The following is an 18,127-nucleotide window of genomic DNA, read 5'->3' as shown; positions in this document are numbered from 1 at the left end:
CACCTGTCCTTGGTTTACATATCACATCTTATTAATGTAATCCATTACTCAGAGTCACTATCTCTTTCCAATTCTGAGAAATTGCCTTCTAAATGTACTATCTTAAACTGTGAACGTTATGAGTATTTCTTTAAAATGAGCTCTCTTTCAACACAGCTTTGGTCTTTGGTCTTGTTAAATTACTTACCCGAATGTGACTACAAAGAAATGTAAAGGATTTACAGGCTTTTTTTAAATTAAAAAATGTTCAAATGTTTATTTATTTTCGAGAGTGAGAGAGAGAGTGAGAGAAAGAGAGAGAGGCACGCAGGCAGAGTGTGAGCAGGGGAGGGGCAGAGAGAGAGGGAGACACAGAATCTGAAGCAGGCTCCAGGCTCTGAGCCATCAGCCTGATGCTAGGCTTGAACTCACAAGCCTTTGAGTTCTGAGATCATGACCTGAGAAGAAGTTGGCTGCTTAACTGATGAAGCCACCCAGGTGCCTCTTCCCTTTTTTTTTTTTTTAATTTAAAAGAATATTTTTTTTCTCTTTAAATAGCTTTCAACCAGAATAGTCTAGGAGAGGCAGAGATAGAACCTGTTCATCTGGTTCTACTTTGCCATACAGAAAAATCTTATAGGCTCCTAGCTTTTCTGATTAGAAATCTTGTACTTTTTCTTTTTTAAGTGTACAGTTTTATGAGTGTTTTAAATTGATAGACTTTATAAAAATTCTTTTATATTTACACAGAAATTGAGCAGATAATAGAGAAAGAATTCCTATATGCCATCTTCTCCACAGCCTGTTTTCCCTGTTAACATCTTACATTAGTATGGTATGTTTGTTAAAATTAATGGATCTATTCTGATACACTATAATTAACTAAAATCCATATGATTCTAAGTTCCTTAGATTTTCTCTTATATATTTTCTTTTCAAGGATCCTATCCAGAATACCACATTACATTCAATAGTCATGTCTACTCTTGGCTGACAATTTCTCAGATTTATATTGTTTTTGATAATCTTAACAATTCTGAGGAGTACTGCTCAGGTATCTTGCAGAATGCTCCTCTAATAAAATTTGTCTGATGTTTTTCTCATGATTAGACTGGAGTTTTCGTTTTGGAGAGGAAGATCACAGAGCTCAAGTGCCATTCTCCTCGCATCACTTCAAGGAAACATACTATCAACACTTATCTTGTTAATGTTGATTTTAATCACGTGGCCATGTGATATTTGTCAGGTTTTCCACTGTAAAGTTACTCTATGTTTTGGAAGGAAGTCACTTTTATGGTGCATATGCCAAAAGTGTGGAGTCATGCTCCCCTTCCATTTTTAAAATGTTTATTCATTTTTGAGAGAGAGAGAGACACGCAGAATCTGAAGCAGGGTCCAGGCTTTGAGCTGTCAGCACCGAGTCTGACGCAAGGCTTGAACTGATGAACTGTGAGATCACCACCTGAGCCACAGTTGGACACTTAACCAACTGAGCCACCAGGGAGCCTCGATGCTCCCCTTCCTTTAGGTGGAGTATCTACATAATTTATTTGGGATTCTCCTACAGGACATAAGATTGTTTCTTCTCCTCCATTTGTTACTTTATTCTATTACTTATTTATATTAGTATGAATCCATGGATATTTATTTTATACTTTGGGCTACAATTCACTAACATATTTTCTTTCTCAAACTGTTATGGCCATTGGAAATTCTCCCACTTGGCTCTTGTGCCATCAGATATACTCCAATCAATATGGATGTTTTTTATTTTTGAGGACTTCTTTACCTTCTTACACTACAAGATGCTCCGGGCTTATTTTGTGTATTTTCTGCCCCTGTCCTATAGTCAGATATTTCTCCAAAGACGAGCCTTGTGCTTTTATAAGCACAAAGCAGCTTCTTAATCAGCTACTCCAAATGTGAAAACTGTTCTTCAGTCTTTCTCTCTTTTTTATAAGGTTTATTTTGAGAGAGAGAAAAAGAGAGCAAGTGGGGGAGGGGCAGAGAGAGAGAGAGAGAGAGAGAGGAAGAGAGAGGGAGAGGGAGAGGGAGAGAGAGAATCCCAAGCAGGCTCCATTGTCAATGCAGAGCCCTACATGGGTCTCCATCCCCCCAACTGTGAGATCATGACCTGGGCAGACATCAAGAGTTGGATGCTCAACAAACTGAGCCTCCTAGGTGCCCCCACTTTCTCATTTTTGTTTACTAGGAACAAAAGGGGGAAAACTTTTAAAAATGATATAACCAGGAAATACAAATTCCCAGTAAAGATTCAAGGAAAGATGAGTCAGATTTAGTATAAAGAATGTAAAAATGAGACAAATTGTTTGAAATCACAAATGTCCAGGAAAAATAAGGGCTCTTTGCGTTTCATGTGTGTAAAGGAAGCTTATAAAGGCAGAAGATGATTCTGGTTGGGATCTTCAGAAAGTAGGTATGGGGAGATTAGGAAACGAACTTGGAAAATTTTTAAAGAGAATATTCTCACAAGTGGGAAATGAAATAGACATATTTTTCTACTGGTTTATATAGTGACATATTAAGATATTCTACTTAAAATATTTTTCATTGGTTTTCTTCTTTAAATACTAATTTATAAATTACTTTGCCTGAGAATTATTTAATGTTCTCAGACCAAAATCATAAAGATTTTAAAGTGTAAATAGCTGACTACTAAATAGTATATCTAAAATGTGATCTGATTTGCATCAATGTATTTAATTATATTCATGGAAAATATCTTGAGGAATACTTATCAACTTAAGCATAATCATCTATTTCAGCAATATAGGTAGGGTTTTTTCCTCTCTCTCTCTCTCCTTTTCTTTTTGTAACAAAAATACATGTTTTACTTTAGAAATCAAGAAACAAAGGAATTCAAAAACATTATAAGGCCAAAACACATTTTTAAATTTTTTATTATTTTTAACTTAAATATTTTTTGTTTATTTATTTATTTATTTTTCAGAGAGTGTGAGCACGGGAGAGAGAATCTTAACCAAGCTCCACCCTTAGCTCCATCCCACAACCCAGGGGGTCATTACCTGAGCTGAGGTCAGGAGTTGGATGCTCAAGTGACTGACCCACACAACTGCCCTGAAGACACATTTTTTAGTAATATATGTAATTTCTTCTGAAAACTAAAACAAAGAAAGGATTCATAGATGAACTAGGGTTTGAGATTAGGTTTGAGGGTAAAGACATTGCTTGAAGCAGTGGGCTGAAGAGTTGGCCAGAAACAGTATTTTTTTGTGGAAGGAAGAACTAATCTCAATTTAATATGAAAAGGCTTGGATGCTATCATTTTTTCCAAAATGTAATTTCTCTATTATATAGGTTGGATAAGCTCTGAAAGGATAAGAGGTCTCTGGAATTTAGAAATAGGGGGTGTTATAATGATAGTGATTCATGTTTGTCACCTTTCATGCTAATTCACTTCCAGCTGAGTTTAAAAGGGAAGTGGCCAAAGCAGGGGCAGTTCATAACTTAGGGCTTTGTTCTCAACGTTTTTGGTCTCTGGCCCTCTTCACACTCTTAAAAATTATTGAGGATCTCAAAGACCTTATGTTGATGTGGTTTATATCTAGCAATAGTTACTACATTAGAATTAAAAAGGGAAATTTAAAAACCTTAATTATTAAAAAGTAATAAGTGCAGGCACATTTCAACATACATCACATTATTTTTATATGTAATAACTATATTTTCCCAAGCAAAAATAATTAATGAGAAGAATGGCATAGCCTTACATTTTGCCTACCTCTTTATCTTTGTATTTTATTAAATTTTTAAATAATTTTAAAAAACAGGATATCTTAATGGGCCTTAAAGGATTAGTACAGAGTTTTAAGAAAGGGTTGGAAAACAAACAACCCCCCCCCCCAAACAAACAAAACGAAAATAAAGAGGGTTGGAAGAGAAAAGGTTTTAGAATTTAGTTTTAGACAAAATCTACTAGAAAAGGAGTATGTCAGAAGGGAAGGTAATTTTGCTAATATATTTTTGATTATTTGATAAGACCCCCTATTGTGGGGGAGTCAGAATATTCACACAGGTCTGGAACAACTCTAAGGAAAACACTTTTGTTGAAAATACCTTTCTGACATATTGTGACTAGTAGTGCCAAAACTTGGTGGGTACTGTGTGTCCTGAGCTCAGCCAACTATGACTGTCTCATTTATAGGGAGTACTGCAAGGAGTCACTTTGAATACTGATTTTCGTGGGCTTTCGCAATTGCACTAAACCAGGCTCTCTGCGCTTGCCGTAACGCGGACTCTACCATTGCATTCTGAGGGGTGAGCTGGAGGTAGCGAAAGAAGGAGACCGAAGCTGTGTGGGGGGGAAAAACCGGGCGATCAGGAGAACGGTTGTTTTACGGATCCCGTAGCCAGCCCCTCCTTCTCCCCTTTCCCCTCTCCCCGCCGCCCCTGTCCCGCCCGGAAGCGGCGGCGGCCTTGAGCTCTGCTGTGTTTGCGCGCCGTGGCAGGTGAGCGTCCGGCGCGCGGGCTCCCGGGCTTCGCTCCCCACCCCCCCGCGTCTCTGGGCCGGTGGCGGCGGCCGGCCGGGGAGGCGGCCTCGGCGCACAGTAATGGCAGCGCTGTGAGCAGGGGAACGCGAGCTGACAGCCGCCGCCACCGCCGCCCACCTTCCTCGCCGGGGGCTTCGTCCTTCACTCCTTCGGGCTGTCTCCCCCTCCCCTTGTCCCCTGTCCCTTGTCCCGCTTCTGCAGAAGGTAACCCCGCTGAGGGTCGGGGAGCCGGGCTGCAGGCGCCGGGAAACTTCGCTTCCCGGTTAATGGGTGGCGGGGATGGGGCGGAGGAAAGGAATTGGGGGCGGAGAGGGGGGAGGGGGAAGGGATGAAGGGGGGCGTCCAGGGAAGATGGTGTCCTGTAAGTGACCCCGGCTCCCCGGAGCGCTGACCCTAAGCCCGGCCACCCCTGGACTGGATCCCGGGCCTCCCCTACCCGGCCTTGGCCGCCCCTCCCTCGGCCCCATTTTCTTCCGAAGGAGGGAAGGTGAGAGTGCGTGTACTCTTCTGCCTGTTTACGAGCTCACACGGATACACAGCTCTGTGTTTGGGGGTGGGTGGGGGGTGCATCAGTCTCTTACATCGTTACCACGAGTGTTTTCACTTTTGTTTCCGCAGACAGCGAAGATTGATAGCTGTGGGGAGGAGTATCCTATGTGCACGCCAGACCTCTCTCTACAGTTAGGGTCTGGTTAAATAATATCCTTAGACTCCTCAGTATTTACACACTAGGGAGTCTGGACCATTCCCTGTAACCCCACAGATACGTGTATGTAAATAAAACATCTGTGAATTGCAGACTGTTATCATTGTCAAATCATCTCCTTTCCCCCAGGGGTTACTATTGCCAGTTGATAGAAGTTAAAATTTTGTAGATAACATATAAACTATTAACCTTCACCGTTTTGATGGTGTCAGGTGTATTGACTTGACAATAAAAATCTTTGAACTAGGTCTGTCCCAAATGTACACAGTAAAATATGGGAAGTCATCACTTTGTTCTGAAAGACTACTGACTACCTAATAGAAATTTAAAAGCAATCAGAAGGCAATACCGTACCCTGTAGAATCTCACATTCCTTTCCAAGACAGACAAATGAACAAATTGGTTATACTTTGCCTCTTCTGCCCAAATCCAGTGTTTTGAAGGCCCTTCCAAAAGAGCCCCATGTGAAATAACAGATGTACACAGTGTTTTGAGTTATCCTTTTTTTCTTTTCAGATGCTGTTTATAACTTGGGGGAACATTTCTGCAGTGTGCATGCACATAGTGTGTGAAAAATACCTTTTCTGTTTATTTGAATGTTCAGATGCATCTGAAATAATCTTACTTCACGCTCCATCCTCTGGTGATTTTCAGTGTTTTATGAATATTAAGATGGTTTATCCATGTCTTTGATCCTCAACAGTCTTGTCATTAAATGTTGTGGGCCTTCTTTAAAGTTAGTTTTGCCATATCACTTAAATATTAAGTACATCAAGTATTATTACAGGCACTAGGGGATACAACAAAAGCAAGAAGTGAAGTTTCTGTTTTCCTGGAGCTTCGATTGTGGTGTGGGAGGGAGAGGCAGAAATACATAAGGAATAAAAATAATATCAGAGAACCATTAAGTACTGTGAAGGAAATCGGGAGTTGTGGGACTGACGGAGAGAAGACTGAGATGCTAGGCAGGAAAAACCTGTCTTAGGTGACCTTTGACCTGATAACTGAAAAGTCAGAAGGATTTAGCCTTTGGAAGTAGGAGGGGAGAGTATTCTTATCTGAGGGAACTATCACATGGAAATTCCCAGAGGTGGCATCAAGCTTGGGGTCAGCTCAGGGAATGTGGACCTGAGTGGGTCATAAGAGGTTAGGTCATAGCCAGGGGCCACCTCTTGTGAGGTCTTATTGTCCAAAGGAGTTTGGCCTTTATTCTTACAGTACATTGAAAAATTATTGGAATTTTTGTCAAGCTAGAAGTGGTATGGTCTGATTTGCAACCTGACTGCGTGGAGAGATTGAATAAGAGGAGAAAAGAAGCAGAGAGATCTGTGAGAAGGCTGTGGTAGATTTGAATAGAATAGTGACTGGTGTGTTAGAGACAAGTTAAAGACTTTTGAGCTATGTTTTGGACTAAAAGTATTGACTGAATCTGTGGTTTGCATGAGAGTGTAGTTGCTTGGGACAGGGGTGACCCCTGGGTGTTGAGAGCTTCAGCTGGAGGCCGGTAATGCCATGCACTGAGATGAGAAAGTGGTGAGGGAGGGGTGATATGGGGATAACGTTGGATTGGACATGGTACGTAGGGCCTGTTAGATATTTAAGTGGGGGTGAGGAGTAGGATGTACAGATCTGGAATTTGGTGGAGAGGTTAAGAAGTCATTCATTCAACAAATGTTTTTTAGGCACCAGCTATGGTCCCTGCAGTGGGGATATAGTAGTGACAAAATAGACAAAAATCTCTGTCTTCATAGGACCTCAATTCGAGTGGGGAGAGAAGGAAATGGGGAGTCATCAGCACTTACCTGTTGGTTTATTTCTGTTTTGAATAAAAACTACGTTCATATGATTCAGAAAATGTTTGCTGTGGTATAGAGTGAAATTTCCCCCATTTCTTGTTTCCCGTTAACACCCAGTTTTTGTGGAGCCAATCAGGGTTCGTGTTTTCTCACATACCTTTCCAAAGATATATTTTATGAACATATAGGCAAATATGTATATATCATTCTCCCTACTTTGCCAAAATAGTAGCATACTTCACCTGCTTTGACACCTTGTATTTTTTTAGAGTATTAAATAGTATTTAAAAGTTAATGAAACAGGATGAGACCACCTAAAGAAAGAATGTAGAAAGAATGTTAGAAGGCCCTGGAATACTGCAACATTTTCTGAGTTGGTCCCTGCTTCTCTTGAGTTTGACTCTGCAGATATGGAGTTGTTTAAAGAGCTGTTACTTTTTGTGAGACTTTTTTTTATTAAAGTTGGCTCTATTTCTTTTGTGTTCACCTTATTTTCCTGTTCTCTTTATAGGCTGGAAAAATGTCTGGTTGTGATTGGGAGCAGTGTTTTCATGTATATAATGTCAGTTACATTCAAGTATATTGGTGATGGGATCAGCCCTGAAATCTTAGTATTATGAGTATTATGAAGGCTGTTGTTAAGTCTAGGAAAATCAGACAGAGATTTGGAATATTAGGAGATTTATAACAAGTTACTGACACCTAAGATGATGACTGAATCCTCTCTCAGTAATCAGTTAATCAAAATATCTGTTCAGAGCGATCTGGCTCTTTGCCTGGGGTTGAATCTTAGCAATAATATTTCTATTACATTACAGATGTTAGCATAATCCTTGTATTACTATCTTTAAGAATATATAGAATCATTCTATGATACTACTTTTTGTTTAAGAAGGCTTATTGGAGATACTAGAACAGTGCAGTTCTTTTGATTCTTAAAAGTTTCGAGACAATGAGTAGTGTTAAGATCATGATATTCCATCTGCTACAATGTTTGCAGTAAGATTGAACTCTGCTGATTGACTAATGTGGAGGAGGGGAGATGGAATGTTTTTTACTGAATGTATAATGCTTTATATATTGGTTGACATTTTGATTTCCATTTAGCTGTCTTTAGCTAGCAACTTGCTGTACACACTTTACATTTACTTGTATTTTTTTTCTGAGATTTTACTTGATTTAAAAACTTAGTTTAGTTCTATTTTTGTGGTTATTTTTGTTATTCTCTTGTATTCTTTTTTGCTAGAGATTAAACAACTTGTTTCTGCATTGGAGAAATATCTTTGATGGAAAATATTTAATGGTCCTTTCTGAAACATTAGACACTAATTACTAGGTATAAAAGTAGGTGAAATCTATGTAGTGAGTATGTTAAGCTAACCTAAATTCTGTAAATGTGTAGGTGTTAATGTCCTGTTTGAAGGTTTTAGTTATCTAAGTGATTTTCATTTATAAATCATTTCATTTGTTACTTAATCATGGGATTATAACCTGATTGTGTGTGTGTGTCCTCATTGAGGTTGGCAGTTTATCATAATTGTTTCTCTTACCAGCTGTAAGTTTCTTGAAAGCAACATCTCTAGCACCTGTAAATACATAATGAGTATCTATTAATAACTTAAGTCTTATATCAATGTAGGTTGCTTTTCAATTAATGAAATGTTAGATTTATCCTGTGTAAATACTTCTTGAGTTTCTCAACTTTGTTTTAACTCAGTTGAAGGAGAGCGTGAATAGAATACTTAGTTTTCTTTTTGGTAAATTTGAAACATATACCCTTCACCCAGATGCCCTTTTATCCAGTTTTCTCTAATATTAATAACTTATGCAGTGATTAAAGCCAGGGAATTAACATTGGTACAATACTATTAACTATTGACCCTATTTGGATTTCATCAGTTTTTCTAATAGTGTGCTTCTTCTGTTTCAGAATTCAATTCAGAATCATACGTTACATAGTTGTTGTATCTCTCTAGTCTGTTATGATCTGTGACAAGTCTTTTCTCATCTTTTATGACTCTTACTTGTGATGAGTGTGGTCATTTATTTTGTAGAATGTCTCTCAATTTGAGTTTGTCTGATGTTTTCTTGATTTATTGAAGTTATGCATGTTTGGCAAAGATATTTCTGAAGTAATGTTGAGTCCTACACGTCACAGAGTACAGGATGTCAGTATATCTTATTTGAGATGATGTTAATTCTTACATGGTTGAAGTGGTGTCTGTCATAGTTCTCTGCTTGTAAAGTCACTATTTTCCTTTTGTAATTATATCTTGGGGAGATTCTATGAAAATGAGCAGATATCCCTGTTCTCAAACTTCTGCTCAGTCATTTCAGTATTCTTGGTAGATCTTTCCTAAGCAGTCATTATTGTGGTGTTTGCCTGATGATGATTTTGCTTTTCTCATTTCCTTCTATATTTCTATCTATATTTGCTTGCCTTCTATATTTACTTATTTTAAAATTTTTGTTTTCAAAAATTTAAAATTTATTTTAAAATTTTGTTTTCTGGGGCGCCTGGGTGACTTAGTTAAGCGTCTGACTTCAGCGCAGGTAATGATCTCACGGTTCGTGAGTTTGAGCCCTGTGTCGGGCTCTGTGCTGACAGTTAGCTCAGAGCCTGGACTCTGTCTTCAGATTCTGTATCTCCCTTTCTCTCTGACCCTCCCTTGCTCATGCTGTCTCTCATTTTTAAAAACATTAAAAAAAATTTTTTTTTAATTTTGTTTTCCTTTCTATATTTATTTGTTTATTTTTAAATTTTTGTTTCCAATTTGATCCCCCCCTTTACTTTTTAATTTTAGAGAGAGGGAGAGAGCGTACAAGTGAAGAAAGGGGGAGAGGAAGAGGGAGAGATAATCTTAAGCAGGCTTCATGCTAATCATGGAGCCCAACATGGGGCTCAATCCTACAACCCTGGGATAATGACCTGAGCCAAAATCAAGAGTTAGACCCTCAACTACCTGAGCCACCTAGGTTTCCCCCTTCTACATTTATTAACTGGAATTCTTCTTTTTTTTTTTAAAATGTTTTATTTATTTTTGATACAGAGAGAGACAGAGCATGAGAGGGGAAGGGGCAGAGAGAGAGAAGGAGACACAGAACTAGAAGCAAGCTCCAGGCTCTGAGCTAGCTGTCAGCACAGAGCCTGACGCGGGGCTCGAACCCACGAACGTGAGATCTGAACTGAGCCGAAGTCGGAGCCTTACCCGACTGAGCCACCCAGGCGCCCCTGGAATTCTTCTGTAAAGAAGAACAGTCCCTTCTCTGTATTTATTTTGTAATTTGTTTATATCAGTGTTAAGTCATAGATATTTATTTTATTCTGTACTTTATAATCTAATGCTGTCATTATTTTGTTGCTCATATTGTTCCAGCTATGGCCTTCAGGTTGGCTCTTTGTCTTTTCAACATGCCCTCATTCTCTTTTCTTTAGGAAAGCACTACTTTTCTGGAACCGCAACTACCTGAGCCACCTAGGTTTCCCCCTTCTACATTTATTAACTGGAATTCTTTTTCTTTTTTTAAATGTTTTATTTATTTTTGTTACAGAGAGAGACAGAGCATGAGAAGGGGGAGGGGCAGAGAGAGAAGGAGACACAGAATCAGAAGCAGGCTCATCTATTTCTCATTTCCCAGGTTCATCTTCTGTTTCTCTGGTGCAGCTAGAATCAGTCACTTCTCCAAGAAGCTCTGGTTCCCTCTACTGGAGAATGATACTTAGAAACCAAGATCTGGGGGGTGCCTGGGTGGCTCAGTCGGTTGAGTGTCTGGCTTCTGCTCAGGTCACGATCTCACAGTTCGTGGGTTCGAGCCCCGCGTCGGCCTCTGTGCTGATAGCTCAGAGCCTGGAGCCTGCTTCCGATTCTGTGTCTCCCTCTCTCTCTGACCCTCCCCTGGTCGCACTGTCTCTGTTTCTCAAAAATAAAAACCATAAAAAAAAAAAAATCTACCACAAACATTTCTTTAAAAAAAAAAAAAAAAAAAAAAAAGGAAGAAGTAACCAAGATCTGGATTCTATGTGTGCTTATAACTCCTGAGGTGTCATTGCCCTAGGCCCTGCCAGCAGAGCTAGAAATATATTTATGTATTCATGTATTCATGTTAATGCATGGACGCACAAACATCCGTGTTTATTTCTGCAACTTTTTATTTGTGTGTTTATAAAGATTATGAGTTCATACTGATAACTGATTCCAGTTAGACACTGTAGAGTTTATGCTAGCCATCCCCCTTTGTTGAGACCTATTTTCGGACGTTGAGAAATAGAGCATACTTTTCTTATAGTCCTAAAGATCATGTCAGTAGTGTGAAGTTACCAAAATAATGACTGTGACAAGGAAAAGATCCCCAAATAGTCCTGAGCCTTAAAAAACATGTTACGCTATCTTGCAGAATATTTCTTTTATTTGGTAGAAGTGTATATGAATCAAACATAATGACATTTTGTCTTCTAAGTATTAGAAGTATTGCAAGGATTAGAAGTTCTAAATATTGTTTTGGTTACATTTAAAATTTTTTAGAGATCACTTTGCACTGAGATTCAGATATTTTCTTTTGCATCAGAACTTTGTTGTCCATATGATCTGAATTTTAAGCACTTATAAGGACAGCATCGTTTTTTGGGGGGCACCTGGGTGGCTCAGTTGGTTAAGCATCCACCCCTTGATTTTGGCCTAGGTCATGATCTCATGGTTTGTGGGATCAAGCCCCATATTGGGGTCTGTAGTGACAGCGCAGAGCCTGCTTGGGATTCTCTCTCCCCCCCCCCCCCCCCGCCCTTACTCCAGTGCGTGCTGTCTCCCTCTGGCTCTCAAAATAAATAAAAGGGACACTAATCTTTTTTTGTATTTTTTTTCCTATGGTAAAATATACATAACAAAGTCTCCAATTTTAACCATTTTTATGTATGTAGTTCGCTAACATTTAACTGTATTCACAGTGTCTTCACAAATATCCCCACTATGTATTTCCAAAACGTTTTCATTATCCCAGATAGAAACTGCAGCCACTGAGCTATGACTCCCCATTCCTTCCTCTGCCAGCACCTGGTAACTGGTCTACCTTTTGTCTTCTGAATTTGCCTCTTTTGGTACCTTATGAGAGGAGAATCATACAGTGTTTATTCTTTTGCATCTGGCTTATCTGACTTGACATACTGTTTTGGGGGTTCATCTGTGTTGTAACATGTATTGGAATTTACTCCTTTTTAAAGGATGAATAATATTTCTTTCAGGTGTATTGCAATTACTTACCTATTCTTCTGTTAATGGGCATGTGAGTTCTGTCCACCATTTGCCTATTGTGAATACTGCTGCAGACAATGTGTAACACAAGTATCTTTTCCATTCCCTGCTATTCAGTTCCTTGGAAGTGTACCTGGGAGAGCAGTTGGTGCTCTGATTTGGTAATTCTTTATTTAGGTTCTTGAATACCTGCTGAAATGTTTTCCATGGTGACCGTACCATTTTACATTCCCACCAGCATTGCAAAAGGATTCCAATTTTTCCACATCCCTGCCCACATTAGTTATTTTTCATTTTTGGCTTGTTTGCTTGCTGTGATAATAGACATCGTGTGAAGTGGGATCTTACTGTGTTTTGGATTTACATTTCCTTAGTGACGTGTGTTGTCAAACATCTTTTCATGTGCTTGTTGGGTATTTGTGTATGTTTGGAGAAATATCTATTCAGGTCCTGTGCCCATTTAAAAATTTGTTGTTAAGGTGTTCTTTATGAACTCTGGATATTAATCTCTTATCAGACATACGAGATGTAAATATTTTCTCATTCTGTGAATTCTTTTCACTCTCTTTATAGTGTCCTCTGTTACATAAAGTTAAATTTTGAAGACCAATTTATCTATGTTTTCTTTGTGTTTTTGGCATCATTCTAAGAAATCATTGCTAAATGCAATGTCACAAAGCTTTTCCTTTGTGTGTTCTTCTATGAGTTTTGATGGTGATTGTTTTTGGTTTTTAGAGAGAGGTAGTGAGCTGGAGAGAGAGGCAGAGGAAGAGGGAGAGAGAATCTTAAGCAGGCTCCACGCTCAGCACAGAGCCTGATATGAGGCTTGATCTTACAACCTGAGCCCAAATCAGGAGTCTGACACTTAACTGAATGAGCCACCCAGGCACTCCTGAGTTTTTGTTTCTTAAGCATGGATCTTTTTAAGATAAGTTTTTTATTTAAAAAAAGTTTTTTTTAATGTTTTATTTATTTTTGATACAGAGAGAGACATGGCATGAGGGGGGAGGGGCAGAGAGAGAAGGAGACACAGATCCGGAAGTGGGCTCCAGGCTCTGAGCTAGCTGTCAGCAGAGCCCAACGCGGGGCTCAAACCCACGAACATGAGATCTGACCTGAGCCGAAGTCAGATACTTAACCGACTGAACCACCCAGGTCCCCTGTCTTCCTTCCATCTTGAGTTAAGTTTTGCGTATAACATGAGTAGGGACAGGGTGTTTTGTGTGGATTTTCTGTAGGTGGCTTTATGTTGGCACGAGAGGTCTCCAAACTTTTAACTAGAGCTTGGAAGTTAAATTTTAGAGGGCTAAAAAACATCAGTTATGAAGAAGATAATCAAGGATTAAGGAAATGGTGTGGCATTATGATGAAAGAAATTGTATTTTTTACTGTCTGAAACACATAAACGTTAAAATGAACTGATTATGAGAAATATAGAAGAAAGTCTTTCTAATGGATAATATGGGAATAAAGTATGAGAAAGAGTAAAGGCACAAAAATTTCAGCAATGGTACAGTTTTGGTCTTCATTAGATCAAAAGCATGGATGGAAAATAAATTACAGAAAAGAGTAGAAAAGAATACTACCCGAACTTAGCATTGTCCAGCAAACTTGAAATGTATTTATAAATATTGCCTTTTATATGGTTTTTATGTTATTTAAAAAAAGTTTTTTTGACGTTTATTTATTTTTGAGAGAGAAACAGAGACAGAGTATGAGTGGGGAAGGGGCAGACAGGAGACACAGAATCTGAAGCAGGCTCTAACTCACGAACTGTGGGATCATGACTTGAGCCGAGGTCAGATGCTGAATCGACCGAGCCAGCCAGGCACGCCTGTACTGTTTCTATGTTGTGCAGATGGAAAAAACGAAATAGTGACTAGTCTAGGATCACATTGGCGTTGACAGAACCAATTTAGAGTATTAGTTTCTTGATTGATACCCCCCTTTTTTTAGATGTTTATTTTTCAGAGAGAGAGGGAGAGAGACAGTGACAGAATCTCAAGCAGGCTCTGCGCTGACCATGGGGCTGTATCTCATAAACCATGAGATCATGACCTGAGCCAAAATCAAGACTCTGCTGCTTAACTGACTGAGCCACCCAGGCTCCCCTACAACCTATTATTTTTGAGTCTAGTATTTTCCTTCCTTCCTTCCTTTATCTCTCTCTTTCAATCTGTCTCTGTCTCTTTCTCTCTTGTGTTTGTTTGTTTTAAAGTAAACTCTACTTTACTTTGAGTGTGGGGCTCAAACTCTCAACCCTGAGATACAGAATCAACCCTGAGATCAGGAGTCATATACCTTACCAACGGGGCCACCCTGGAGCCCTCTTCCTTATGTTTTGACGTCTGGCAGAAACTTCCACCACCACCCTGAGACATCAAGGTTTTTAGGTCCACTTCCTCCGAGCCAACTGTGCTTTCTAATAATAGCCATTTTGGGTTATTCTGAGGAATTAGATAATTTATAAAATATATACAGCATGATTTCTGGAATATGTGTAGCCAATAAAGGTTTGCTGTTATAACTGTTATTAACAACCCTGTAGTTAGATGTTGTTAATGCTGGTAAAAAAATGGGCAAACTACATCCTGCTCAGTGTTCCTCCTATGGGAAAATTGGTGTCACGTCACATTTATTTTTATAACTTGCTATGTTGGATTATTTGTCTTTATTCTTTACCTTAATGGACCCTTAAGTGAAAGAATGGGATTGTAAGAGGCTGTGTTGTTCCAGCCCTTCTGGAATTTTAAGCAGGAGGTGGTGGTCCACAAAGTTGATATGTATCTGCCGTAGCTATATCACCTTTTCTTTTTATTTATTTTCAAAGCTTGTTTAGTTTTGAGGGGAGAGGGAGAGAGAGAGGGAGAGCGAGAATCCCAAGCAGACAGTGTGCTGATAGTACGTCTCACGACCTGTGAGTCAGACCTCAGCCAGAATCAAGAGGCGGATGCTCAACTGACTGAGCCACTCCTGCACTGCTGTGTCACTTCTTCTTTTCCTCCCATGTCTCCCATAGCTGTGCCAGGACTTCAGTGGGAATTAATGTACAGGAGCAGCAAGTACATTAATTTCCCTGGAAAAAAGGACCACTTGAGAAATAGTGATAAAGTTGATAAAAATTGGAAGGTGAAGCAAGGACTCTGAATTTTATTATAGCCAATAATGAGACAGTAGCAACTGTCCAGAATTTGATTCCCCTCCATAAAAACCATGTGACCCACAACAAACAAACAAACGCTCAGATAAAGCAAATTACTACTAATCTTAGCCTCTTAGCCTTGTATTTGTGAGAAAAGGTTTAAATCCAGTATTTTAAAAACATACGTGATTTAATTTAGCTCTCAAAAGGGTAGGATAACAAATATTGCAAGTCTTTGGGGAGTGGAAAGACAGAGTTATGAGGAGTGTTTGGGGAGAAGATGAGGCCTAGGGAAAATTGTGCTCTGGGTATTGTAGTCATTTGTGAAGAGATGTCTGGCCATGGCTTCATCTGGCACGCATGCCAGTGTGAGCTTGCCTCTCCATGAGGGAGCTAGATTCAGATTCTCGAACTCATTTGAGGTAGGTACATGAGAATGTTTTTGTTTTTTTCTTTTAAGGCTGGTTGGCATCTTAAATTCCTTGCCTAAATTACTGAGAAAAGAAAAAAGTGAGAAAGCAAGTAAAAAGGACATTAAAGTTCATGCTGATAAGAGTGATGTGAAAACTTGAGAAAAAGTACAGTCTGTACAAACTTGTGAGAGAATTTCAAGTTCCTTGAGGAAAGAAGGATCTTTAATTTTGATCAGGTGGGTTTATTTTGAAAGGACTTGCCTTCTGTAACTTATTTATTATAGCATAAATGCATACCTTACTCCCCACTGCCCTCCTCCCTTCTTTTGAGACTTAGGGTTTTCTTCCTGTAGTCTACATTTTGCCAGCCAAGATAGACGAGAGACCACTGTATGTCTCTTTATTGTTTTCCCCCCATTTCCCCCTCCTCCCTCTTTTTTTTTTTTTTTTTTTTTTTGGACATATGATAGAAATGACGCTTGTGGAGTACTTAGAACTCTGTGGATCAAATCTTATTGCAACAAAAAGCATTGTACCATATGCCTCCAAATAACAAAGATATCTCTTCTATCTAATGGCTCATTCCTTTGAATGCAGTAAGAAGAAATTATTTAGATCCTATCTTGGACCTTATTTTTATATGAAACAGTAGCAGATTTTCAGTCTGTTTTAGCATTTTAGAGGCAGCATTTCCTCTGGAAATGGAAAATACTACAAAGTTAATAGTGCACTGTATTAGACCTTAAAGTATTTTCTTTCAAATTATATTAATTGTAATTAGTTATATTATATTAATTGAAATATAACCTGCTGTAAGCCCACTAAGTGTCATTTAAAAAACAAAGTATGGGAGCACCTCGGTGGCTAAGTTGGTTAAGAATCTGACTCTTGATCTGGGCTCAGGTCTTGATCTCATGGTTGTGAATTCAAGCCCCATGTTGGGCTTTACACTGAGCATAAGTCTACCTTTAAAAAAAAAAACAATTATGGTATACTGATTTATCTGAAATTAATTTAGGCCCCAGTATTATCTTATTAGTAATTTTTGGAATAGTCAAATTTTTGCCTATATTTCAGTAATGAAACAAAAAGTCATCATTCGGCAGTTCTGTTTTTTACTATAAAGAGAACCACAATATTAGGTATTTAGCTATTTACATTATTGATGAGTCCTACTTTTGGAAGCGAGCTGAAATGTGGCATACTAAAGCATTTATCAGTAGTTAAGCTATAGTCACCTTCATCAAGGTGTTAAACATGGTTATACATTTTACTAAAATAGTTTATACTTCAAATAAAATATTTATCCAGTTATGTACCAAACTCTGAGATTCTGTTTACTGCTTTACCTGCTGAAATGTAATTATCCAAATCAGTTCTTTATAAGAAAAATGTCTAAGTGAAGAACAGTATTGCTTCAAATTAAAATCCATCTGATCTTGGCAAAGTTATATCTTTTTCATTTCTGCTATTATTAGTAAATTGGTTTTAAACCATTTTGGGGATAGGAATTTTGTCAGGCTATGTTAACACGTCATACTTTGGGGAGTAACATGTTCTTTGGGAGCTCTCTTTCAGCCTCAGAAACCTAAAACTTACTGGATAGTTAAAAATCTCAGGATAAAGGAAAGGTTAGGGACAGGTCACCTTTTAGTGTTCCAAGGAGTGAAGCATATGTAGTGAGGAGAAAAACTTAAAAGAGATTTTAGAACATTTCTGTCAGAAATCTAGATAGCCTATCAGTGTGATTTTTTTTTAATAGTTTATTGTCAAATTGGTTTCCATACAACACCCAGTGCTCTTCCCCATAAGTGCCCTCCTCCATCACCACCACCTCGTTCCCCCTTCCCCCTTCTCCTTCAACCCTCAGTTCATTTTCAGCGCTCAATAGTCTCTCAAGTTTTACATCCCTCTCTCTCCCAAACTCTGTTTCCCTCTTCCCCTCCCCTTGGTCCTCCATTAGGTTTCTCCTGTTTTCCTGTTAGACCTATGAGTGCAAACATATGGTTTCTGTCCCTCTCTGCCTGGCTTATTTTGCTTAGCATGACACCCTCAAGGTCCATCCACTTTCCTACAAATAGCCATATGTAATTCTTTCTCATTGCCATGTAGTACTCCATTGTGTATATATACCACATCTTCTTGATCCATTCGTCAGGTGATGGACATTTAGGCTCTTTCCATGTTTTGGCTATTGTTGACAGTGCTGCTATGAACACTGGGGTACATGTGCTCCTATGCATCAGCATTTCTGTATTTCTTGGGTAACTCCCCAGCAGGGCTATTGCTGGGTCATAAGGAAGTTCTATGGAT

General features: G+C 38.8%; 1 protein-coding gene across 7 annotated transcripts in view; it reads left to right on the top strand.

Annotated features, from left to right (window-relative positions):
- Positions 1-4,296: 4,296 nt before the first annotated feature.
- Positions 4,297-18,127, top strand: part of CUL2 (cullin 2) — a 96,591-nt gene continuing 82,760 nt past the window's right edge. For 2 of the 7 annotated variants that reach the window (XM_029954143.1, XM_029954144.1), the window contains exon 1: positions 4,550-4,715. The gene's annotated coding sequence lies outside the window, so the exon portion shown is untranslated. Of the gene's footprint in view, positions 4,470-4,549; positions 4,716-4,861; positions 4,999-5,733; positions 5,861-12,398; positions 12,421-15,876; positions 16,051-18,127 lie in introns of those variants that run through there. The other 5 variants (XM_029954142.1, XM_029954145.1, XM_029954147.1 and 2 more) reach the window with 5 other exon arrangements.

Source organism: Suricata suricatta, chromosome 10, assembly GCF_006229205.1.
Source record: "Suricata suricatta isolate VVHF042 chromosome 10, meerkat_22Aug2017_6uvM2_HiC, whole genome shotgun sequence".
Taxonomy (NCBI): domain Eukaryota; kingdom Metazoa; phylum Chordata; class Mammalia; order Carnivora; family Herpestidae; genus Suricata; species Suricata suricatta.
The sequence above is the reverse complement of the archived record's forward strand: the minus strand, read 5'-3'. Positions and strand labels throughout refer to the sequence as shown.